Here is a 26,466-nt window from a genome sequence, read left to right as displayed (position 1 = left end):
TCCTCCCATGCTCAGAAACCTTGTTTTATTTTCATGAGTAATGAGTGTGAGACTCTGCACATATCTCAACAGATTATGGTGGGCAGCAAAACTGAACAGACTTCTCTGACTCAGATGTAAAAACATATTATCGTCTTTCACTCACAGCACCCACACATCTCAAGCATCACCTGTGGCAATACCTGGTGGACATTTTTGAATCTCTAGCTGTCACCAACTTTGAACAGTCCTTTAAAGCTTCATGAGTATTTCCATACTTTCAAGTCTGTAATTCACCCAACAGACCTCTAAGTAGGAAGGGCTGCTCCTGTCTTTGGCTGTAGTTCATAGATTTAGAAACTAAGACCCACCATTTATGGTTCCCAGCTCATTGAAGGGTTGACATGGAGTTGGAGCCCTCTGTCAACATTTCTCCATCTTCTTGTCATTTGGAGAGAGCAGGCTAGTAAGGACATCTCTACAGCCATCTGTGGTCCAGATGTACCAAAAACCCTCCTCGGCCCCGTGTCCCTGCACACTGGCCACGTACCTGAGTTTGAAGCCAGCCTCAGGACTGAGCATGGAGGTTAGCACACAGGTCAGCCCTCTTGAGGCCACCACACCCTGAGGGCTGCTGATCTTCTTTCCTGTTTTTTTTTTTTTTTGTGTGTGTGTACTGGGGACGGAACCCAGGGATGCTTCACCTCTAAGCCCCATCCCCAGCCCTATTTTGTATTTTATTTAGAGACTGGATTTCGCTGAGTTGCTCAGGGCCTCATTAAGTTTCTGAGGCTGGCCTCCATCTTTTGAACCTCTTGCCTCAGCCTCCCAAGCTGCTGGGAAGACAGAATGCACCACCATGCCCAGCTCTGAGGATTCATGGACACCTGTAAATGTACCATGACGCCACCTTGAGTGGGACTCACCCACAGAGCACTAGCCTTTATAGGCATCTTCCTCCACAGCACACCCCCAGGTCCCCTTCTTTCCCACCAGCTGGGCACAGTCCCTGGGGACATGACTGCTGGGAAACTGCCTGCAGAACTGGATGATTTGGAATTTGTTCTTCATGGTCATAGGATGCTGGCTTATTTCTCTGTCTTCAATGCCATTTTGAAACCAAGGTGGTTCAGAGTTCTTTACAAACAGCCAGTCATGAACTCAATTTCATTAAGGCCAATTAATCCTAAATTCTTTATAAATGTGCCCAGAGGAAGTTACTAGACTTTCCACTTTAATTGGATTTGGGGCTTTAAAGATGCTTTCAGGAGTGAAATGGAAATTTCTCTTTTCTCAGAGGGGACCTACCTTGCCAGCGATTGCCATTAACCCCGTGTGTTCCTCAGTGGGTCATACACCAACTTCAGAGCAGACTGTCAGGCCTCCAGCTGAGCTCCCTGTCACCCCCAGAACTGAACAGATCTGCTAATGCCACACTGAATCAGAGGTGGAGGAAGTCTGACGCGGTGGCAGAATCTCATTTCAGCAGGGCACAATGGTACTCGTCTGTCATCCAGGTGGCTCAGGAGGCTGAGGCAGGAGGATGGCAAAAAGTTTGAGGCCAGCCTCCACACCTTAGTAAGACAGTGACTCGAAATAAAAACACCAAGAGAACAAGGGATACAGCACAATGGTAGAGCATCCCTGGGTTTGCTCCACCACAATCAATGAGAAAACCTGCTGCTGAATTTGGTTTACTAACACCAGATTTTTGTGAGAAATTTTGTGTCTATGTTCATGGGGATATTTACTTGGGTTTTTGTTTTGTTCTGTTTTTTCTTGTAGAATCTTTACCTGATGCTGTTACCAGGATGACGCTGGCTTCACGGGAACATATTAGAAAACATTTCTTCCTATTTATTTATTTATTTATTTGGTAAAAGTTTGAGATGCATTTGGTTTCATTCTTTGTTTTGGCACTGGAGTTTGAATCCAGGGGTGCTTATACTCAAAGCCCCATCCCCAGCCTCTTTTTATATTTTATTGAGAGACAGCGCCTCACTGAGTTGCTTAGGCCCTCACTTTTTCTGAGGCTGGACTTTAATTTGTAATCCTCTTGCCTCAGCCTCCCCAGCTGCTGGGATTACAGGAGTGCACCACCTTTCCTGGATGGTGTTCTTTCTTTAAATATATCATAGAATTCACAATTGAGTCAAGCCATTGGGTTCTGGGCTTTGCTTTTCTTTCTTGGAAATCCCTTTCAGATAACCATAACTTTTTTTTTTTTTTTTTTTGTACTGGAGCTTGAAAACATGTGTGCTTAACTACTGATCCACATCTCCAGCCATTTTATTGTTTTATTTTGAGATTAGATCTCACTAAATTACTGAGGCTGGCCTCCAACTGGAGATCCTCCTGCCTCAGCCTCCTGAGCCCTGTGATTACAAGCATGCACCAATGTGCCCAACTGAGAAAAATAAATAACATCTATTTTGCTTTAAACACCATTGTTTTGAGTCTCTCCATTAATGCAGTTATACTAACATTCTAACTAATACAACATTAGATCATCACTTGCACAGCTGTGAGTGTTTAGCTGAGGTCGGAGGACATGATGACATAAGGGCTCCTGGGGAACGATGAGTGACTTTCTCCTCCTGAGCAGCAGTACAGAAGAAAAGGCAGGCTTGACCCTGGGCTTGGAGGTTCGAAGCTCAGATGGGACAGAGGTCAAGGCAGGCAGGAAGCAGAAGAGTTGAAAAAAAGTGACTGAGGGCCTCAGTCTTGGGCTGGAGAGAAGAGAGGTGGAAGGACTTAAGGTGAAAGTTGATGGGAGTGAGAAACTGAGAGGTGGCAGAAATGGATTGTCCAGTGCATTGTACTGGAAGGTAGTTCTCCGAATTATCATTGGTGTGGCCAGGGGGGCAGGGGGGGGCGGGGGGACCATCCAGGAGTTTGCCCAGACTCAGTGTCACTTTGGTGCCCGGACTTTACCAAGGGGCACTGCCTGCGGAGCCACACTGCGGCCCTTTTTTGTGTTTATTTCAAGACAGGGTCTGGCTGAGCTGCTGAGGCTGGCCTCCACCTTGCAGTCCTCCTGCCTCAGCCTCCAGGTGCCCTGGGATGATAGGCCTATGCCACCATGTCCTGACCAAGCATTCTTTTTCCAGTCAGGTCTACTTTTGTTAAGTGGCAACTGTACCAAGTCCCAGCACTTACTGTATATTATTATTATTATTATTATTATTATTATTATTATTATTATTTTGCAGAAAATAATGGCCCATCCATTGGCCACCAAGTTTAGTAATGAGAGCTTAGGATTTGCACTCCATCGCCTCTAAGCTGCTGGACCCTAGAGTCATGGCCAGTGGTCTCCCTGGAGGCTGAGCAGCTACAGAAACCTGCAATTTTTATGAGCTGTTGACTGTGGCCTTGGAGCCTCCTATTAAGAGAAAGGGCCAAAGAAAAGCCTCTGGTTTCTTGTCTATGTCTCTTTATTTGTGGTGGAGGATGTCAGGAATTGAACTTGGGGAGTCCTCAACCCCGGAGCCCCTCCCCAGCCCTATTTTGCATTTTATTTAGAGACAGGGTCTCTCTGAGTTGCTCAGGGCCTCACTTTGGCTGAGGCTGGTTTTGAACTGACATCCTCCTGCCTCAGCCTCCCATACCTGGAATCACAGGTGTGGGCCACTGTGCCTAGAAGACTTTTCTCTCACACCTCCACTGCCAGGGCATCCACAGCAGTGCCTGGAGGGTGCTGGTGCCCAGGGTTAGTTGGACGAGTCTGTGAGTCATTTGGACCAGGGACTTCATTTTTTTCCCTCACTGAAACACAGTAATAGTAACCATTTCTTCCCTCTGTGCTGCAGGCATGTGGCGACATAGTAGAGTTCATCAAAAGCAAGAAGATGGCAGGAAGAGCCATGCTGTGTGTGGGACCTCTGGGAACTGGAAAGGTCCTTGTGTTCTCGTTGATTTCTGCTGCCCAAACTCACGTCGTAGCCAAATGGAATACATCTTAACTAGTCTTTGTTTAGTGACATGGGTCACATGTGTGTTTAAGAAAGGAATCTAATCTCAAACTCATACTTCTAGAATAAAAATTATCCTGGCCAGAGGGGGAGGAGAGTCCTCTGAGGGGTCTGGTCGCTGGGATGGTCCTTGAACTCTTTCAAGCCTCCTTTGCTTGGGAAATGCATCTCTTTTTCTTTTCTTTTCTTCTTTTTTTTAAAACCAGTGATTGAACTTGGGCGCACTTAACCACTGGGCCACATCTCTTTTTTGTATTTTATTTAGAGCCAAGGTCTTGCTAAAGTTGCTAAGGGCTTTGCTAAGTTGCTGAGGCTGGCCTCCAACTCGTGATCCTCCTGCCTCAGCCTCCTGAGTGGTAGGATTATAGGTGTACACCAACGCACCCAGCTAAGAATCCCTTTCTGTTGGTCCAAGGCCTCCTAAAAATGTGTGATGGGCTGTGGCTGTGGCTCAGTGGTAGAGTGCTCGCCTCGCACATGCAGGACCCTGGATTTGATCCTCAACACCACATAAAAATAAATAAGTGAAATTGGGCTGGGGATGTGGCTCAAGCGGTGGCGAGCTCGCCTGGCATGCGTGCGACCCGGGTTTGATCCTCAGCACCACATACCAACAAAGATGTTGTGTCTGCCGAGAAGTAAAAAATAAATATTAAAAATTCTCTCTCTCTCTCTCTCTCTCTCTCTCTCTCTCTCTCTCTCTCTCTCTCCCCTCTCTCACTCTCTCTTTAAAAAAATAAGTGAAATAAAGATATTGTGCCCAACTACAACTAAAATATAAGTATTTAAAAAATTAAAACAAAGATATTATGTCCATGAACAATTTAAAAAATATTAAAAAAAATCTTCTGTGGCACATTATTGGAGGAGCAAAAATGAGTCAGCCAGTATTTTTTCGAAGGTGAACTTTGCCCACCACTATTTTGGCTATGCACATGATTGACAAATAACAAAAACACACTTTTGATCTTTAAGGGGCTTCTAGTGTTTTCCGGGCAGAGAAACAGAAAGTCTCCTGATGGCACAAAATGGCTCAGTTGAGTGCTGAGCTTCAAACTGCTGACTGATTTTAAACGCTGGAATTGGGCAGAGGATTTGATAATTCTTCTTTAGAGTCAGGCTTTCCAGGGGACAGAAGAGGACACACGGTGGAGCTTATTGGGATCTGCAAGGGAATCGGCCAGATCCTCAGGCTTCCCAGAGCTCCTGGTCTGGGCATGGCTTGTTCTCTGGAAGGTCCTCTTGGCACAGGAGAGTAGGAGCCTGCGCTGTTATATGTAAAGAAGTGGGCTCTTACCAGGGGTGGTGGCCCCTGACTGTCATCTTATTGACTCTGGAGGCTGAGACAGGAGAATCACATGTTGGAGGCCAGCCTCAGCACTTTCACCAGGCTCTAAGTGACTTAATGCAACCCTGTTCAAAAATAGACACCATAAAGTTCTGGACTGCATCTTGGTGGGTATTGATTGATGAGCTGGGAGGCCTGGGGCAGGCTCCTGACCTTTCAGAAGCAGAACCACAAGCAGCTATGAAATAAAATCTTGAATTCTAATTTTGAAGTTGTACATATGGAGTTGCCAGGGTGTGTCGTGTGGCGTCTGATGGTGGATGAAGAATTCCTGTGTCTGGGGGAGATTTTTGAGGCTGGAATGCCATACAGTGTGCACTTACAGGAACATTAGCTTGTCGAAGTCGTCTTCCATTTTTTTTGGGTGGGAGCTTACCAAGAATTGAACCTCAAGAATTGAACTCAGGAACTCTTGACCATTGAGCCCCATCCTCAGTACTTTTTGCATTTTATTTAGAGACAGGGTCTCACTTAGTTGCTTCGCTTTCTCTGAGGCTGGCCTCTAACTTGTGATCCTCCTGCCTCAGCCTCCCAAGCTGCTGGGATGACATGCCTGCGCCACAGCACGAGCATGATAGCTGTTTCTTTCAGTGCAGTTTTTCTCTGTTATTTGGTACTTTTTGTCTTCAAAGTGTTGCTCTTAAGAAGTCTGATTTTCAGGGTTGGAACCTTTCTTTCTGGATGTTTTGGAGGTATTTTTGGATAGGGCGCCCTCCCCTGATTTCCCTTTCTTGATGTCCCCAGGGCTTTCTGAGTCTCACTGTTTAGTGTCGTTGGTGTAAACAGTCACTAGCTCTGAACCCCTGAGCTGTGGGCTGTTCCTGTTCTCTGTGTGCTCTTTCTGGAAGTCCAGCTAGGTGAGATTAACTCTGTAGTGATTTTCAACCTCACCTGGTTTTGCCCCCCAAGAGATATTTGCCAGTATCTGGAGAGTCGTACATTGTGGTTTTCAAAATCTGGTTGGAGGACTCCTGTTATCCAGTGTTAGAGGCCAGAAATGCTGCCAAGCAACCTGCACTGCAAGGTTGTCCCCCAAAAACAGAGGAAAGACTGAGAAATCCTTTTTTTTAGCTACCAGGGATCAAACCCAGGGGTGCTTAACCCCTGAGCCCCGTCCCCAGCACTTTTTGTATTTTATTTAGAGACAGGTTCTCAATGAGTTGCTCAGGGCCTTGCTAAGTTGCTGAGGCTGGCCTCCAAATAGCCATCCTCCCATCTCAGCCTCCCAAGCTGCTGGGATGACAGGCGTGACCCCCACTCCCAGCTCTCAATTTCTTAATCCAGAAAATACAATTTAGCGGGCTGGAATTTTGGCTCAGCTTTAGAGCACTCGCCTAGCATGGGCGAGACCCGGTTTGATCCTAAGAACCACATAAAGATAAAGACATTATGTTGTGTCCATATACACCTAAATCAGTTATATCACTTCAGTCACCTATATCAGTTCAATACTTATTGCTAAGGGGAGGGGTGCTTAACTTTATAATGGCTTGATTTTTTAGCATTTTTTAGATTTAAGTTCTTCCCATAATTTGGGCCTGGAACAAAATTAAAATTGTTTTGAAGAAAAAAAATTAAAAATAAATATAAGTAATGTGACCCTGTTCAAAAATAAACACCATAAAGATCTGGGATGCATATTTGTGGGTATTGATTGATCAGTTGGGAGGTCTGATAATATTAAAATATCAAAAAAAAAAATACAAGTTAGACTTTCAAGATGACAAGCTATGGAAAGATCAGTGAGATTTATAGAGCTCCATAGGAAAGGGTAGGTATTTGTGCCTTTCTTAGATGAGTTTTTTTTAATAGTATCATATGTTTTTAGTTGTAGTTGGACACAATATGTTTGTTTTATTGATTTACTATTATGTGGCACTGAGGATGAAATACAGGGCCCTGTACGTGCTAGGCGAGTGCTCCACCTATGAGACCCAGCCCCATCCCAGTCCCTTTCATGAGCTTTTAATTGAAGAAATATGGACAGACATGGAGCCATTCTTACCCAAGTATTTATCCTATTTGGATGCAAGGGTAATGGTCACCCCTTCAGTATTAGGTGGATGGAGGAAGGGATGCTGTTCAGTGGGATGTGATCACTCTTTCTACACTGGAAACTGAGAATGGGGAGTTGGAGGCTGTGAAAGAACATGGAAGAGTCATTCTGGGTAGAAGGTGGACATGAAAACCAGGCATAGTGGCTCACACCGGTGAACAGCAATTCGGGAGTATGAGGCAGGAGGATCTCAGGGTGGAGGTCAGCCTCAGAAGCTCAGTGAGACCCTGCCTCTAAATAAAAATGCTGGGCCTGGGGCTCAGTGGTGGAGCAGCTGCCTGGCACATACAAGGCTCTGGGTTCCATTCCCAGAACCAGCAAAATAAAACAGGTGTTCAAAGCCACCTGTGGCCTCCCCTGGGCCTTGTGGTGTTGGAATCGCATCCCACTGTGTTCCGTTCTAGACATTTTTCCTTTGCTATTAGAACACATGCTTTGGGCTTGCCAACTCAGGTGACTAACCATTCGCGCAACAAGGTAAGCATCATGACTTGCTCAAGACCAAAGATGTGGTGCCCTGTCACTAAGGGCCACTGTGTCCAGATCAGGTTTCTCAAAAGAAGCCAAATAGCTGGATTTCTATATGAAAGATCCTAAGGTTCAAAAAATGGCAAGAGCTGGGCACAGTGGCACATGCCTTTAATCCCAGTGGCTTGCTTGGGAGGCTGAGGCAGGAGGATAGTGAGTTTGAGGCCAGCCTCAGCAAAAGCAAGGCCTTCAGCAACTCAGGGAGACCCTGTCTCTAAATAAAATACCCAATAGGGCTGGGAATGGGGCTCAGGGTTTGAGTGCCCCTGGGTTCAATCCCCCCACAAAAAAGCCAAGTTTAAAGGCACATCTAAGACTACATGGTCCCAACCAAACCATCCTGCAGGCACCTTGTTGGCTCCTTATAATCTAAACAGTATTTTAATTTGCCAGGTGAGGCCATCAGCATCAGTACTACTGTGTGCTCAAGACCACACTGGAAAACAGGGAGAAGATCAGAACTAGATCAAGCCTCTGCCCCATGGGCTAGTGGATTTTGCCTGACAGTGATCACTGATCATCCCCAGGTTGGCTGCTCAGAGGTTTCACCAAAGGGTATTGAAAAGAAAAATCTAAGAGGAGCCTTCCCTGGGCCATCTTTGAAGCAGTAGCTCCAGTTGACCTTGTCCCAGCAGCTTGAGAGGCTAAGGCAGGAGGAACAAAAGTTTGAGGCCAGCATCAGCAACTTAGTTAGGCCCTCAGGAACTCAGGAGGCTCTGTGTGGCCCGCACACCTGGGGTCTGACCTCATTCTCATTTCAGAGATGAGGGAGGATGAAATGGCACTCAGAGGCCATGGCATTTCCCAGTCCTGGGCCCACTTAAGAGCATTTGCTTTCCATAACTTGTTATTGGATGAGATGTCTGTTCCCATCTGGTTCTCTTTAGCATCTGCCAACTGAATTTAGGGTACTGAGCATCAATTTATAGTTGACCACAGGGCATGGTAAGGGGGAGCTTGTGCAGACCAACCCACCACTTCCAGATTTGGTCTCACATATCATCCAGTATTCACCGACCTTTTAACATAAAATGAAGGTCATGTAATAAATCCTTCCTGATTTGTTAGTGTTATTTATTTATTTGGTCCAAGGGATTGAACCCAGGTACGCTTAACCCCTGAGCTCCATCCCCAATCCTTTTATATTTCATTTAGAGACAAGGTCTCAATGAGTTGCTCAGGGCCTTGCTAAGTGGCTGAGGCTGGCCTCCACCTTGCCATCCTTCTACCTCAGCCTCCTGAGTCTCAGGGATCACAAGTGTGTGACACCATGTTCAGCCTCTTGAATAAATTTTTTATAGATGGCTTTGAATTATGTTTTCAAGGCTATAAAATGAAAACCTTTCCTTTCTGCCGCAGTCTGGCTGGGCACAATTCAGGAGCCACTTGTCAAAAGAAACTAACTTTACTTTTAGAACTACAAATGCCAAACAAAACAGCTCCTCAGGAAAAAACCCTCAGAGCCCAACTGCCACCACCGGCTTCCCCAAGCCTCTCACCCCCACACAAACCTCACCACCTCCCACAATCCTCCTGCTCTTGAGGCTGATTGGCTGGGTTGCATGGGCGGAGCCAAAGAAGTCCCCTAATGAGCAGCTCCATGGTGGAGCCAATCAGCTAGATGTTGCTGAGGCCGCTGTGAGCCAATCATCAGCTGGCAGTCTGAAGGGCAGGGAAACAGCCCAATGAACATCACCGCAGAGGAGCCAATCAGCTAGATGTTGCTGGGGCCGCTATGAACCAATCATCAGCTGGCAGTCTGAAGGGCGGGGAAACAGCCCAATGAACATCACTGCAGAGGAGCCAATCAGCTAGATGTTGCTGGGGCCGCTGTGAGCCAATAATCAGCCGGCAGCTGGAAGTTTGCTGGCAGCTGGAAGTTTGCTGGGGCCCCTTTGGCTGTGGCTCTCAACACCTTTCTTGCCTCTGTAGAAAGCCCTGGCCCTGGCAATTGCTCAAGAGCTTGGGAATAAGGTGACTTTCTGCCCCATGGTGGGGAGCAAAGTTTACTCCATGGAGATCAAGAACACAGAGGTGCTGATGGAGTACTTCCACAGGGCTATCCGTGAGTGTCACGTTGGAGTGACAGATGGCTGTTACTTCTCAGGTGCTTTGAATCCTTTCATCTTAAAAATGCTTCTGTGATGTGTTGATTGGGCTGCTCATGTTCTTTTGGTGTTGTTGACAAGACAGGCAAGAACAGCCAGCCTACCTTGGGAGGCTGAGGTAGAAGGATCACAAGTTGGAGGCTAGCCTCAGCAACTTAGTGAGGCCCTGAGCAACTCAGCGAGACTCTGTCTCTAAATAAAATATAGAAAGAGCTGGGGAAAGGGCTCAGTTGTCGAGGGCCCTTGGGTTCCATCCCTGGTACCCAAATAAATAATAAATAAATAAAAAGACTAAGAAGTCTACTTGGGGAGCTTTTGATTTAATGCTGAAGGAAAGAAAATGCAGTGGAAAGGTGTAGCGTTTGGAAGTGGGGAGATGTCATGGGACCCTGTATCACCCCCCACAGCCATCTGATTTCCTGGTGGCTGGAAATCTGTCTTCCTGCGGTGCCTCTCTGTGTGACTGGCTCTGCCTTTTGATCTTCCCCAGCAGGTCCCTGTAAGCACTCAACTATGGGCGTGCTCTCTCTCTCTCTCTCTCTCTCTCTCTCTCTCTCTCTCTCTCTCTCCCATGGCCGCTGAGCCACCCCAGCCCCTGTGTGTCACTTATGGTAAACTGAAGAGTTCTAATTCTGAACTGTGTCCAAAAGCTAAGCTTTGTGTCACATTGAACTTAGGCTTTTTATTTTTATTTTTTGGTACCAGGGATTTAACCCAGGGGCACTTCACCCCTGAGGCCCATCCCCAGCCTTTTTTGTATTTTATTTAGAGACAGGGCCTCCCCAAATTGCCAAGGCTGGCCTCCAACTCTATCCTCCTGCCTCAGCCTCCTGAGCTGCTGGGATTATACGTGTGTACAACCACACCTAGGCTTTACATTTAAAATTTTTCTCTCTATTGTTTTTTCTTAATTTATCTTTTTCTTTTCCCTCTTCATTTCCTATTTTTCAGGGTCTCACTATGTTTCCCAGGCAGTCCTGGAACTCCTGGGTTCAAACCATCCTCTTGCCTCAGTATCCTGAGTAACTATGACTAAAGATGTGTGCTATGGTGCCTGGCTTACTTTTCCTTATTTAAACATGTGCCAATGATTTTATTTATCTCAATAATTAAACATATGAACCATATTCCAACAGCTCAGGAGGCTGAGGCAGGAGGATAGCAAGTTGGAGGCCAGCCTCAGCAACTTAGCCAGACACTGAGCAACTCAGTGAGATGCTGTATCTAAATAAAATATAAAAGGGGCTGGGTATGGGGCTCAGGGGTTGAGGGCCCTGGAATTCCATTCCTGGTACCAAAAAGAACCAAAAACTGTGACCAATAAGATATCACAACCTTTCAAATACCTGAATATTATTATTTTTAAGAACTTAAATTTAAAAAAGAAAACACCATTTTTCTGGGCTGGGACAGGGGCTCAGTGTCAGAGAACCCACCTAGCATGTGTGGGGCCCTGGGTTCTATCCTCAGCACCACATAAAAATTTTTTTAAAAAAAGGTATTATGTCTATGTACAACTTAAAAAAATAATTAAACAAAAATTTCTGTGAGACAAAAACTTGATAAAATGGCCTTCACACAGATGCTTGTGTTTCAGTGGCTCAGCGGGAACTGAAATGTTTCAAAATTTGAATAAGTATTGGTCACCAGGCACATTTGATGGGAGTTGCCCTTGGGATGGGGGGTGGGGACACAGCAGGGGCTTTTGATGGCAGCTGGTGAGGAGAAATTTCTAGATCCTGCCACAGAATGAAAGGGCAGGACGTGGCCTCCCCTCAGACAGGAGCCTTCTGTCCCTGCACCTTTGAATTCCTGCGAAGCTGCAGAGGGAGGGAGAGAAGGTCATCTGTCCCCATCTGTGCCACTCCTTTGATGTGATAAAGGTCCCTGTCAGGGACTTAGAAACCCGAGCCAGCAGATGAAACCTGTGTCCTTTGTGCTGACATGGCCAGAGACAGCATCTGCAGCCACTCTACTGGCCACCAGCTGGGCCCACTGTCCGCCAGGCCTTTCTTTGTCTACTTGTCACCATCGAGACACTTCCAGAAAAATATGAATGGTTGAGAGACGGGGATGCCTTTCTTCCCCACCTGGAGGAATTTCATGTCACTGTCCCCTGACAGTGAGTATGGGCAGGCATTCCATTTGGAGGAATTTCCTCTGTGCAGAATAGAAAAGGTTCTATTAAAAACATCAAAGTAGGCTTAATAGCCCAGAATTTTCCAAGATTGACACAGTTTTCTGATACCTTTATGTTGTCTGGCTAATTTCTTTCTTTTTTTTTTTTTTTGTAGCGGGGGATTGAACCCAGGGCCCTCGAACCCTGAGCCCCATCCACAGCCCTATTTTGCATTTTATTTAGAGACAAAGTCTCCCTGAGTTTCTCAGGGCCTCAGTGTTGTGGAGGCTGCCCTCTAACCCATGATCCTCCAGGATCAGCCTCCAGAGCTGCTGGGTCTCGAGGTGTGCAAGCTGCTCTGGTCTTTGTTTGGGAAGTTTGACTTGGTGTTCAGGAGTTGGGAATTTGGTCCATCAAACACAGAATGTGGCTTCTCTTTTGGGTGTCTTCCAAAAGCCCCATTTATAGGCTCTCAGGTGGACCCCAGGCAGAGGAGAGCTGGTCCTTATCTTCCTGTCTTGAATGTCCTTGTCCTGGTTGAGTTTCTGGAGAAGAGAAGGCAAGGGATGGCTTGATAAGATAACATCCCCCTTGAACAGTGAGAAGTGGCCTGAGTGTCTGATCCTGTGGTCGTGTGTCTCTGCCTTTGGGACATTTCCCTATCAGCTCACAGAGAGCCTGATGGCCACCTGCCAGCAGAAGTCCTCTGTGGCCTTCCCATTTGTCAGGAGAGCAGCGACCCTCATCTCTTCCTTTTTTTTTTTTTTTTTTTTTTTTGTTGAGGAGGGGCAAAGGGATTGAACCTGAGGCATCTAAACACGGAACCACCTCCCAGCCCTGTTTTGTATTTATTTGGAGACAGGGTCTCACTAAGTTGATCAGGGCCTCACTGAGTTGCTGAGACTGGCCTCCAGCTCGCCATCCTCCTGTCTCGGCCTCCCAAGCTGGGATCACAGGCGTGGGCCACAACTCCCTGTAATGTTGCTCTCCACCCATGGCGGTGTCTCCGCATTGTATATTGGAGGGTGACTTCTCAGTTCTTGTGCTTTTTGAGTTTGAGGGAAGATGGTTGTTGGTGGGGAGGAGATGGATGTGAAGAGAAGGATGGTTCCACTTCTCACCATGTCCCCATCGGCCGTCCCTCCCAGGACTGCAGATAAAGAGGCTAAGGAGGTCTACAAGGGGGAGGTGACAAAGCTGATGCCATGTGAGACCAAGAACCCCATGGGCAGCTATGGCAAGACCATCAGCCACGTGATCATAGGGCTCAAGACAGCCAAGGGCTCCAAGCAGCTCAAGAGGAGTCCGTCCTGAGCCCTGTCTGCTAGGAGCCACAAGCAAAATATAAATGGCACCTTTGGTTGTAAAGTGACCCAGCTAGCCACTGAGGTATTATTATGCTAAGATTTACATTCATATGCAAATTGGGCTCCTGCTGTTCACCTTGGCCTGCTACAGGACTCAAGTTACCGGACTGCTGGAGAGTTCCCATTGGTTGGGGAAAGATAGTAGGAGGAAATTCCGGGGGAGGTCCGGGCCCCTGGTTCCGGGGAAACGCGCGGTTCCGGTGAGACGCCCGCGTGGGAGGACCGGGTTTGGCTTGCCTGCGGCGGCCTTTTCAAAATAAAGTTTTGTTCCTGCTTGAGTGGCTCGTGATTCTGTGCCCAGCCAAGACTGCGGCATTTGGCGGCCCGCACGGGGAACGCCTGAAACTTAGAGGTGAGTAAAACTGCTCGCCCCTGAGGGAAGGCGACAGAATGGGTGACCATCTCAAAAAACAATGTGTTCTTGTTTTGATTTATTTTGTTTTTATTTCAAGCTCCCTAGCCCTAGAATTTTCTCAGGCGAACTGGGAAAAATGGTTGGCTCAAGGTTTGAAGTTATTCGGCCCTGAGAAAGAGAAAATTGATACAACCATTGTCTGTTCCGTTTTTGTTTCATTCTGTTTTGGCTTTGTTTTATCCTATCTTATTGGGTTACGTTACCTTTATAGTAGATTAGAATCCAGCAACAAACAAACCGAAAAACTGCTAAGTAAATTGTTAGAGGTCCAGACTATGGTAGAAAAAACGCTAGGTCAAGCAAAAGAGAAGGTCTCTCAAGCTAGTCAGACAGAGGAAAATTTAAAGAAACCAAGCTTAGAGGAAAAGCAGCCATCAGGTGGAGAATTACAACAGGAGGTTGCTACTAACTCCGTTCTATCACCAGAGGGCATAACTCAACCAACAGCTCCATCTACCGCTGAGCGGCCCTCAACTCCCGTAGCTGATCGACGGAATTCTGAGGCAGGACCCCAAAGATTAGCATGCCCTGTACTTGAGCAGGCAGGAGGGCAACGAATTCACCATGCTTTAGATTTCAAAACAATAAAGCAATTAAAGGAGGCTGTAACGACCTATGGGCCGCAAGCTCCCTTCACAATAAGCATGGTTGAATCTGTTACCAACTTGGACATGACACCAGCAGATTGGGCTAACATGTGTCGATCTGTGCTAAACGGAGGACAATATTTGTTATGGAAGGTTGCCAATGAGGAATTTTGCATGGAGACAGCTAGGCGAAATGCAGAAGCTGGTTACCCTCAAAGAAATATACAGATGCTTTTGGGAAAGGGACCTTATGAGGATCAAAGACAGCAAATTGAATATGACCCTGGCGTATACGCACAAATTGCTGTAGATGCAGTTAGGGCATGGAAAACTTTACAGGGGCATGGAGACTTACAAGGTCAATTATCTAAGGTAATACAAGGAACTAATGAACCTTACGCTGAATTTGTAGATAGACTTATTCAGTCAGCCTCTAGGATATTTGGTAATACAGAACAGGTAATGCCATTTATAAAACAACTGGCTTATGACCAAGCAAATCGTTGCTGCAGAGAGGTCATTAGACCATGGAGACATGAAGATTTAAACACATATATTAAATTATGTAGAGACATTAATGAACAAGGGCAAGTCTTAGCAACAGTACAACAGGCTTTAGATGCCAGGCCAAAAACATGCTATAATTGTAATCAAACAGGACATTTTAAAAGGAGTTGCCCCGTAAGAGGAGGGTTTAACAAAGCTGGATATCAAAGGAATAGAATACCAGGTATTTGCCCACGATGCCATAGAGGGAAACATTGGGCTAATGAATGCCGTTCTCAAACCACCATAGAGGGTATTCCGTTATCAAAAAACGGACAAGGACCAAGTGTTTACCCACGATATCATGGAGAAAGATATCAGGCTCCATTGCCAAAAAACGGACTAGAGGGCCCAATGCCCCGGGGCCCAAAACCACAAATATATGGGGCAATGGAGGAACCCAACAGCACCATCAAGGTAGTGCCCAGGACGCATTATCCATTAAATCCCTCATCAGACAAACTAGAGGGAGTGCAGGGCTGGACATCTGCTCCTCTGCCAGAGCAGTACTAACTCCAGAGATGGGAGTTCAAATCATTCCCACAGGAGTAAAAGGACCTCTTCCCCAGGGAACAGTAGGCTTATTATTGGGACGCAGTTCTTCTACACTAAAAGGACTTACAATAAGTCCTGGAGTAATTGATCCCGATTATGAGGGTGAAATAAAAATTATAGCTAGTTCTCCAAGAGGTATATCAGTAATTTCACCAGGAGATAGAATAGCACAGTTATTAATAATACCCAGCCTGCATGATAAATTTTCCAGTCATAATGTAGAAAGAGGTTCCAAGGGATTAGGCTCCACAGGTGTAGATTGGGCTATGCTGTCTTTAAATTTAGATTCTCGCCCAATGCTAAAATTAAATATTCAAGGACATGACTTTAATGGGCTTCTCGACACAGGTACAGACCTTAGCATCATCTCTCATCAAGAATGGCCAAAACATTGGCCATTACAACAAGCCACTCAAACGCTTCGAGGCCTAGGAGTGGCAACAAATCCCCATAGAAGTGCTATGGTATTAGATTGGAGGGATCCTGAAGGATGTGAAGGAACTATACAGCCCTATGTATTGGATCATCTTCCTGTAAATTTATGGGGACGAGATGTCCTAGATCAATTAGGATTGACATTAACAAATAACATCAATCCTAACGTGCCCACTACTAGGGCTAAACAAGGCTTTAGGAAAGAAAAAAGATTAAGAGAACAAGAACAAGGTATGACAGCACCTATTCAAATAGATCAAGAAATAAATAGACATGAATTGGGTTTTCAGAAAGGGCCACTGAGACAATCAAAATTACTTGGAAATCAGAAAGACCAGTGTGGGTTCCTCAGTGGCCCCTGACTAAAGAAAAGATACAAGTAGCCCATGACTTGGTCAGACAACAATTAGCGGAAGGACATATACAACCTTCCGTATCTCCCCATAATACTCCCATTTTTGTCATTAAAAAGAAATCTGGTAAATGGAGATTATTACAAGATTTAAGAGCCATTAATAATGAGATGGTTATTATGGGACCTGCTCAATCAGGGATTCCTCAATTGTCTGCTTTACCAAAAACCTGGCATGTTTTAGCTATAGATATTAAAGATTGTTTCTTTTCAATTCCAATTCATCCCGAGGATAGTCCACATTTTGCATTTACTATCCCTGCACTGAATCATGAAGGTCCTGATCAGAGATATGAATGGAAAGTACTCCCTCAAGGGATGGCTAACAGCCCAACTATGTGTCAAATTTATGTTAATAAAACAATCCAGCCACTTAGAAACCAAAATCCTGAACTACAAATATTTCACTATATGGATGATGTGTTATTGACACATAAAGATAAAAACACATTACTAGAATGTTATGCCACACTTACAAACTTATTGAAAAATTATAATCTAGAGATAGCAATAGATAAAGTACAATTAAATCTTCCAATTAATTATTTAGGAGTTCTATTATCCTCAACCATGGTCCGTCCACCAAAAATTCAAATACGAGTAGATCAACTCAAATCACTTAATGACTTTCAAAAGTTATTGGGAGACATAAATTGGATAAGGCCTTATCTAGGCATACCAACAGGAGAGTTAGGACCTTTATTTGATATTCTAAAAGGTCCATTAGATCCAAATTCACCCCGCATGTTAACGCCTGAAGCAAGAAAAGCATTAAAAATCATTGAAACGTATATGGAAAATATGCATTTGGATAGAATTGATATAAGTTTGCCTTTATTATTTATTGTACTACCAACAAAAAATATTCCTACAGGAGTATTTTGGCAGGAAGGTCCATTATTGTGGATACATTTATCTTATTCTCCTAACACTATTCTTACTAGATATCCTGAGGCTGTAGGACAATTAATACTCAAAGGAATAAAAGCAGCTAAGGGAGTATTTGGGATTTCTCCCAATAAAATTATCACTCCATATACTATGGATCAAATTGATGAGTTAGCTAATGAGTTAAATACTTGGGCAATAATCATGTGTAAAACTAGTGTTTCATTTGATAATCACTTACCATCTAATCCTTTGTTGTCTTTTTGGTCTAAGCATCCTGTAGTTTTTCCAAAAATGACAAGAAAAACCCCTATAATAAATGCTCCAAATATATTCACTGATGGGTCAAACAATGGTACAGCAGCAGTAGTTACTCCTGATCAAACTTTTACATTTTTAGTTCCCAAACAATCAGCTCAAAAGGTAGAGCTTAATGCAGTATTACAAGCTTTTATGATGTTTAAAGATTCTGTATTTAATTTATTTTCTGATAGTCAGTATGTAGTTAATGCTATAATATCCCTTGAAGATGCTGGTAGGATTTCACCTTCTTCTACTGTTTTCTCTTTGTTTTCTGCTATACAAAGTCTAATCTGGGACCAAAAAGATCCATTCTTTATAGGTCATATCAGGACACATACAGGATTGCCTGGAGCCCTTAGTATGGGCAATGAACTAGCAGATAAATCTACACATGACATACATATTTTCTCCACAATAGAAGAAGCTATAAATTTTCATAAAAGGTTCCATGTCAATGCTAATACTTTACAAAAACGTTTTAAAATAACTAAAAAACAAGCCAGACATATAATAAAACAATGTCAAAATTGTGTGACATTTTTACCACAAGTTAATCTTGGAGTCAATCCTAGAGGACTGATACCTAACCATATTTGGCAGATGGACGTCACACACTTGCCAGAATTTGAAAAATTAAAATATTTACATGTTACAGTTGATACCTCTTCCGGATTTTTGATGGGCTCCCTTCATGCCAGAGAAAAAAACTAAAGATGTTATAGCTCATTGCTTACAAAATTTTGCCACTGTGGGTGTTCCAAAACAGTTAAAAATGGACAACGGTCCTGGTTATACTTCCACCTCTTTTAAACAATTTTGCTCATCATTTGGTATTACTCACATAACAGGAATTCCATACAATCCACAAGGACAAGGCATAGTTGAAAGAGCTCATCAAACTATTAAAATGTACTTATTAAAACAAAAGGAGGGAATTGGAAAGGGGTATATATCCCCCAAAGATAAACTTAAAATAACCCTTTTTACTCTAAACTTTTTAAATTTAGATTCATCGGGACTTAGTGCTGCGGAAAGACACTTGTACCCCAAAAATGTACATAAGCCTAAGGTACTTTGGAAAGATATTCTAACAGGACAATGGAAAGGCCCCGATCCAGTGATAGTCTGGAATCGGGGTGCTGTCTGTGTTTTCCCACAGGATAAACAACAACCGATTTGGATTCCAGAGAGATTAACTAAAACAATTTCTACAAAAAAAGAAGATGATTTGACTCAAATCCATAACAGCTGACATCCAGAGCTCCAGCTTGGCTATTCTTACATCTGCGACAGTGATTAACCAAGGTGTTTTTTTTTTTCAATATCTATTTTATTATTGCATTTTTCCCACATCATAAAGTTCTATTTTATTTTATTTTATTTATTTATTTATTTTTTGAGCTCATACAAACCTAGGTTAATGTTTTTCTGATCAGTTTTATTTTTGACCAAACTACAGCTTCTATGATACCAATCACAGTAAACTGTATAAACTGATGCATCAATGAATATAACTCAACAAGTAATGCTATCAAGGACTTGATTTACTTTGGGAGGAAATGGACATATTGATAGACTCCTCCAATTTGAACTGCTTCCAGAACTTGCCTGGACTATATATCAGTTGCATACATTGTGAAATATCATCTGGTGCACCGAATTGTGGTACTGCTGGCATATCTTTGCTGATGGTGTCACCAGTGATGCAATTTCCTTACCAGCTCACCCCATGTTTATTGTGGTAATACTGGCATATCTTTGCTGATGGTGTCACCAGTGACGCAATTTTTCCAAGGAGCCATCAATTGGCTTAATGTCGTGGCATTTCTGTATCCTCCTCCCTTCTACTAGTGATGGTCTAAAATTTGGGGGCCAACAGAGGTGAGGCAAAGAACCTCACCCCCCCACTGGCACCAAGGCAAAATTTGGGGGCCAACAGAGGTGAGGCAAGAACCTCACCCCCCCACTGGTGCATAGGCCTATCCACAAGCATGGCTGAATGCTGGACCGGTAGTCAGTGACGGGTTGATCTGATTACAATGGATTCAACCTAAGACAGAAAGCTGACGCCTAAAGGTCAGTTCTCCCATGACGGGTAAGAACCATATGTTAAATTGGACAACCTACCAGGCACGGTCCATAGCCACATTGCTTGTTGCTTAATTAAACAGAAGGGGGCAGATGCTAGGAGCCACAAGCAAAATATAAATGGCACCTTTGGTTGTAAAGTGACCCAGCTAGCCACTGAGGTATTATTATGCTAAGATTTACATTCATATGCAAATTGGGCTCCTGCTGTTCACCTTGGCCTGCTACAGGACTCAAGTTACCGGACTGCTGGAGAGTTCCCATTGGTTGGGGAAAGATAGTAGGAGGAAATTCCGGGGGAGGTCCGGGTCCCTGGTTCCGGGGAAACGCGCGGTTCCGGTGAGACGCCCGCGTGGGAGGACCGGGTTTGGCTTGCCTGCGGCGGCCTTTTCAAAATAAAGTTTTGTTCCTGCTTGAGTGGCTCGTGATTCTGTGCCCAGCCAAGACTGCGGCACTGTCCTCAGCACTGTGGCACTGGGCAGGTAGTGTGACCTCTGTGTGCCTCTTTCCTTGGCCTCTGCACTGTTGATGCCATATGGGACACTCAGGATAACACTGTGTAGTATAAAGTGACACCTTGTAGAGTGCTTGGACATAGGTCCCTTCATGAGGTAGCTCTTCCTTCTCTCATTGCTCCTGGGAGTTGTGTGGTGAAGTCAAGAAATTGCTTCTGCCATCTCGTCCCCACATGATGACCATTGGGCAGCCAGGCACAGTGGAGCACGCCTGTCATCCCAGCTGTTCAGGAGGCTGAGGCAGGAGGATCACATGATGGAGGCCAGCCTCATCAACTTAGTCAAGGCCCTGAGCAGCTCAGGGAGAGTCTGTCTCTAAATAAAATAAAAAATGGGGCTGGGGACGGGGCTCAGGTGTCTGTCACCCCTGGGTTCAATTCCCAATTCTGCCCCTTCACCTCCCCAAAAAGTCAAAGTGGACATAATTTTTTTTCTTTCTTTTTCATTATGTTTTTACTCATCCACTGTTGTTATGATTGACTCACACTAGTTCTGTACCTGTCCCCTGTTGCCTGGCCAGGTCCCCAGCTGTAGGCTTGGGGAGGTATTTTACCTGTGGCTCCTCACAGCTGTGTGCCCGTGTGTGTAGGCACCGTGAATCTCATTTCCCCTGTTTTCTTGATCAAGGCCTCAGGCTCAGAAAGAGGCTCCACAGTCATTCTGCGTCCAGTGCTGGCTGAGGGGCAGGGTTACTGCAAGTCCTCTGGTGCTGGGTGTCCCCTGTAAGTCCTCTGAGCTCTCTGGAACTCAGTTTCTCACCTCTAGACCACTATCCATCCACCATAGAATCTCTCCATCTTTCCCCCTTTTAAAATTTGATGGTTCTTTGATTCTCTGAAGTGGTTTCTCAGTCACTGCTTTATGGAGATCATGAATATGTCACTTCTTCCAAGGGCTATTTCTCTGTTTCCTAACGGGGCCTTCATCTCAGGAGCATGGCTCCGCAAATCTCTCTCTCTCTCTCTTTAATCCCTCACCACATCCTGTCCACCCTGTGTTAATGAGGTTCTGAGAAGTTGGCCACTTCTCAGGGATGACACCTTGAACCAGTTCATCTGGAAAATCAACTGTATAAAGTGCCAGAGATGAAAAGAGAAAAACTGTCCTCTTCAACGTAGGAGAGAGGACACAGGAACACAGTGGAAACTTGAGCCATCCATTGGTCTGCTCCATCCAGCTTCTCTAAGAAAAGAGCCTAATGGAGAAGGGGAAAATCATCTTCCAAAACAAAGGTGGTACCCACCTCTGATCCCAGCAGCTCGGGAGGCTGAGGCAGGAGGATGGCGGGTTCAAAACCAGCCTCAGCCAAAGCGAGGCCCTAAGAAACTCAGTGAGACCCTGACTCTAAATAAAATGACATACAGGGCTGGGGATGGGGCTTGGTGGTTGAGGGCCCCTGAGTCCAATCCATGGTAGCTCCAGCCCCCCCAAACCAAGTCTTTCTGGGCAGTTTCCCACATGGATGAGATATTGGGACAGAAGGACCTCAGGTGCATTGTGTGGAGTTGTGAAGTGTCTGAATTTGAAGGAGGCTTATGAATCCTGGCCTGGGGACTCCCCAGCCCTGACCTTGTTTGCACAGTGCCCCAAGGAGGCCAGAGAGGCTGGGCCCTGGTGAGCTCCTGGCAGCTCTGTTGGGGTGCAGTTGTGAACACAATCCACCCATTTTAAGTGTGTGTGGCCCGCAGGATTTTAATGCATAACATAGTTTACACCCCCCATCTTATTTCTAGAACATTGTCATGACCTTCCAAGGGACCTCATTCCCATGAATGGCCAACTGCTGTCCGTCCCCCTGGCCTGTGGCCACCACATACCTACTTTGTTTCTGGATTGGCCTTTTAGGGGCCCTCTCCCATCAAGGGAGCCCTGCAGTGTGTGTTAGTCCATGACGTGTCCCCTGAGCCCCTGTTTGACTCTGGACCCTGTCTGAGAAAGAGCTCACATGTGTTTCCACAGGGTGGCCATCTGTAACAGCTGCTCTGAAAGCTCAGCCTCAGGACCTGTCTGCTAGCCAGGTCCTGAAGAGGTTGCTGTGCTTGCATAGTGCATACCCCTGGGGAAGAGCAAGGCCCTGTCGAGCACTGTCACTCTGAGATGTGTGTGGACATCCTCAGGGGCCGGAGGGCACTAGGATTTGCTTTTTTTTAAAGAGAGAGAGAGAAAGAGAGAGAGAGAGAGAGAGAGAGAGAGAGAGAGAGAGAGAGAGAGAGAGAGAGAGGATTTATATATTTAGTTTTCCGCGAACACAACATCTTTGTTTGTATGTGGTGCTGAGGATCAAACCTGGGCCGCATGAATGCTAGGTGAGCACGCTACTGCTTCAGCCACATCCCCAGCCCCTAGGATTTGCTTTTTTGTGGTCCTGGGGCTCAAACCCAGGGCCCTGGCCATAGAAAACTAGCGATCTGCAACTGAGCTGTGTCCCAGCCCCAGGGCCTAGCTCTGTGGTCTAGACTGGCCTCCACCTTGGTGATCCTCCTTCCTCAGCCTCCCGACCCAGACAGTTTGGGGGGATTCCAACTTATGTTTCCCCTTCTGAGCTGGACTCCTCTGTGGGTGCTTCTGCGTGCTGTCACATAGAGGAGGAGACCAAGGCCCAGAGAGCTCGAATCACAGCCCACGTCAAATGCAGCCTCAGGTGGCTAAGCAGGAAGCTCTGGTGTCCCTAAGCCAAGGACTGGAGCTGCAGTGGTGATCCTGGAGGGTGCCATGTGGCATGGCCATGGACACATGTCCCCTCTAAGGGCAGCTGGGTCCCTGTGAGAATGCTCCTACCACTTTTCAACCCCTGAAGACAAGGCAAGGAAGAGTAATGGTGATGTTCTCTTGTCCCCTGCAGGCAGACACGGTCACCCTGAGGTTCACCTCCTGGTGTGCTAAGCCCTCAGTCCAGGCTCTTGTGCCCTGGCACATACCTTTATACCCACCCACTCCTAGGGTCACTGGCTACCTCAGGTGTCTGTCTGTCTGTCTGTCTCTTGTGTTTAGTCCTGTGAACTGAACCCATAGTGCTTAAGCAGGGAGCCAGAAGCCTATCCTTTTTAGTTTGCTTTGTATTGTTTTGAAAGAGAGTCTCCCCTTGCTAAGTTTCTGAGGCTGTCCTCCAACTTGGCAATCCTCCTGCCTCAGCCTCCTGAGTCCCTGGAATGACAGGTGTGCACCGCTGTGCCTGGCCCCTCAGGTCTGTTATGGAAAAGAGCCTTCCCTTGGGGTCAGAAGGAACTGGAACGTGCATCATGTATGTCTGAGTCCCCCTTTGTCTGGTTTGGTTTGGTTTTAGCTGAACCCCAGCATTTTTGAAAGTCTGTAGAAGAAGTGAGTAAAGGCCAGGGACATCATCTACATGGAGGCCAACAGCGGGGCTGTGAAGGTATGCTCCCCGGGGACAGTGGCACTCCTAAGTGTCTGCCAGAGGGAGACCTGGGTGACCAGGGCATCACTTTGCTCAGCGGGGATGGGTGGGGGAAAGTCAGCAGCTGTCCCTTTACCTAAGTCACCATGGTTTTTCTCTGTCTTCCTCTCCCAGTGACTTAAGCAGGCAGGGTGTGCAAAATCCAAACCCTGTGGGGGACAGGGACCAGACAGCCTTTATCCCTTCCCACTGCACCAGGTGGCATCTTCCATCTTCCTTTATCTCCCTGGTGTCCCTCCCTGAATACCGAGCCTGGGGACACTGCCAGGTGGCTCCTCCTGTATCTGCTGCTGTGTCCCATGGTGGCTGCACATCCCTGGTGCATGGATGAGCCTAAGGCCTCATGTCACCCATAAATCACCACCTAGAAGAGCCCTGGCCCCTGGCTCCAGTGAGTCCCCTGGATGCTCCTTTATCAGGAGTGAAAAGAAAGGGGAGAGAATCTTCCAGAAAGTTTCAGGTGTTGCCCGGGCGGGTCTGGGAGCCCAGCGTGGCACCAGGCTGCGGGGCGCAGACAGAGGGAACCATTGGGGGTCCTCGGTGGGCAGCGGGGACCTTTCTGTCACTGAGCTCTGTGTGGTCCCAGTGCCCCGTGGTCTGCTGGCAGAGGCAGGGCAGGTGCGACTCCTAGGCCACAGAGTTTGCCCTGGAGGCTGAGGAGGACATGGCCTGCCCAAGGGCAATGTACAGAAGAAGGAGGAGGTCATCTAGGATGAGACGTTGCATGACCAGGACGTGGCCCACGCCAGGCACCAGGGACAGGCCCTGCTGGTCCAGCGCATGCCCAAGGCCCTGGGAACCAGTTGTCAGGGTTGTGCTGTCCTCCTGGAAGCACTCTGGGAGGCTCAGCAATGAGCACAACATGAGCTTTGGCCCCTTTGTTCCAATGTCCAGATGCTGTCACAGCTGATCTCTGGGCATTGTCTGCCCCTGGCTCCCTGCCAGCCTTCTGGGGGCTTCTCTCCACCTCAGGCTGAGGGTTCCTGGTGGGACCCTTCACAGGGCTTCAGACAGCCTCTTGGAGGCTCTGGCCTCTGCAGAGCCTGAGCCCTGGGTCCTCCAGCTCCCAGCTGGTGCTGCTCTGGGCCCCACTGGACAGAGTCAGGTTTGTGCTTCATCCTGAAGTGGGCCTCCTCCTCCCCACCAGGAATGGGCTTTCTGCTGGGAATCTGGTTTTGCTTTTTGTCCTTTGGACCTTTGCCCAGGAGAGGCCAGAGACTATTGGGATTGCAGTTTCTTCCTACCTGGCTGGAGGTTTTTTTTTTTTTTTTTTTTTTTTTTTGTACTGAAGCTTAAACCCAGGGGTGCTTACCCATGGAACCCCTTCCGCAGCCCTTTTTATATTTTATTTAGAGACAGAGTCTTGTTGAGTTGCTCAGGACCTCACTAAGTTTCTGAGGCTGGCCTCCAACTTGTGGTCCTCCTTTCTCAGCCAATCAAATTGCCAGAATTTTTTTTTTTTAAAGAGAGAGTGAGAGAGAGGGGGACAGAGAGAGAGAATTTTAACATTTATTTATTCTTAGTTCTCGGCAGACACAACATCTTCCTTTGTATGTGGTGCTGAGGATTGAACCCGGGCCGCATGCACGCTAGGCGAGCACGCTACCGCTTGAGCCACATCGCCAGCCCCAAATTGCCAGAATTTTTAAAGATATGTGCCACCACGCATGACTCTGCTTGATTCTTGCAGGTCAGGGGAACCTCAAGGGGATCCTTCTGAGTTCAGGAGCCCCTCATCCTTCCTAGGGGAGCTGTGCGTGGCCTGTTCACCTCAGGCTTCCAAGTTGAGTGACATCAGGGACCCGCAGGAGGCAGGAGGATGGGCTTTGGTAGCTGCCTTAGAAAGTCCTCTCTCCTAAGGTGGAACAAGACATCCTGTCCATGATGGGCCAGTTGATGAGGCCAAAGAAGACAGAGATCTCTGGGAGGACACGTGGTGAGGCCTGAGCCTGGAGACGAGTTGAGGCCCTGCCTCTGACGTGCTCCTTGCTCTGAGCACCCCCCACTGCACGGTGCTGAGTCTTCACTCCCTTTAGAAGCTGTGGCCACACTGTGTGCTCTGGCCCCACTGAGGTCAGCATCTGCTTCCTTTGAGGTCCTAGAAAGGTATCGACTTTGACACAAGGCCATGGGTCTCCCTTGCTCCTTTGTGGACTTATTTATTTATTTTGTTCTGGTGATTGAACTCGTGGGGCCCTCGACCACTGAGCTCCATCCCAGCACTTTTATTTCTTATATGCCTGTTTTCTTTTTTTTAGATGAGGGTACAGGGATTCAATTCAGGGGTTCTTGACCCCTGAGCCCCATCCCCAGCCCTATCCTGTATTTTACTAAGAGACAGGGTCTCAATTGAGTTGCTCAGGGCCTTACTAAGTGGCTGAGGCTGGCCTCCAATTTATGATCCTCCTGCCTCAACCTCCCATGCTGCTGGGGTTATAGGTGTGTGACACCACACTTGGCATTATTCTTGTTTTTAAATGATGACATCAAACCTGGAATGGGTCCACTACCCAGCCTGGGGTCAGAGAGCCAGTAGGAGAACCAGGCTGCAGGGTTGGGTCTGGAGGGAAATGAGGTGTGGAGAAGAGAGCAGGTGGCATTTCCTGCACTGGCTGGGACCTTGTCTGAGGCGAGATCAACAATGTGGTGAACAAGTGCATCGACCAGGGCATGTCCGTGCTGGTCCCCAGCGTGCTGTTCGTGGACGAGGTGCACATGCTGGACATCGAGGGCTTCACCTCCCTGCACTGAGCTTGGAATCTTCCATTGCTCCCATCGTGATTTTTGCCTCCAACCAAGGCAACTGTGTTATCAGGTAGGTGCTGCAG

General features: G+C 46.6%; 1 pseudogene across 1 annotated transcript; it reads left to right on the top strand.

The window, feature by feature from the left end:
- The first annotated feature begins 3,797 nt into the window (after positions 1 to 3,797).
- LOC308640710 (ruvB-like 1) lies at positions 3,798 to 26,457 on the top strand (annotated as a pseudogene). Its single transcript has 7 exons — positions 3,798 to 3,878; positions 9,818 to 9,950; positions 13,269 to 13,411; positions 23,507 to 23,596; positions 24,246 to 24,400; positions 25,505 to 25,574; positions 26,268 to 26,457. The product of its transcript is annotated as a ruvB-like 1 (transcript).
- The last annotated feature ends 9 nt before the right edge of the window (positions 26,458 to 26,466 follow it).

The sequence above is a fragment of the Spermophilus citellus genome, assembly GCF_964194105.1.
Source record: "Spermophilus citellus genome assembly, contig: SCAFFOLD_94, whole genome shotgun sequence".
Lineage (NCBI taxonomy): Eukaryota > Metazoa > Chordata > Mammalia > Rodentia > Sciuridae > Spermophilus > Spermophilus citellus.
Note: the sequence above shows the minus strand (reverse complement) of the source record. Positions and strands in the feature narration are given on the sequence as shown.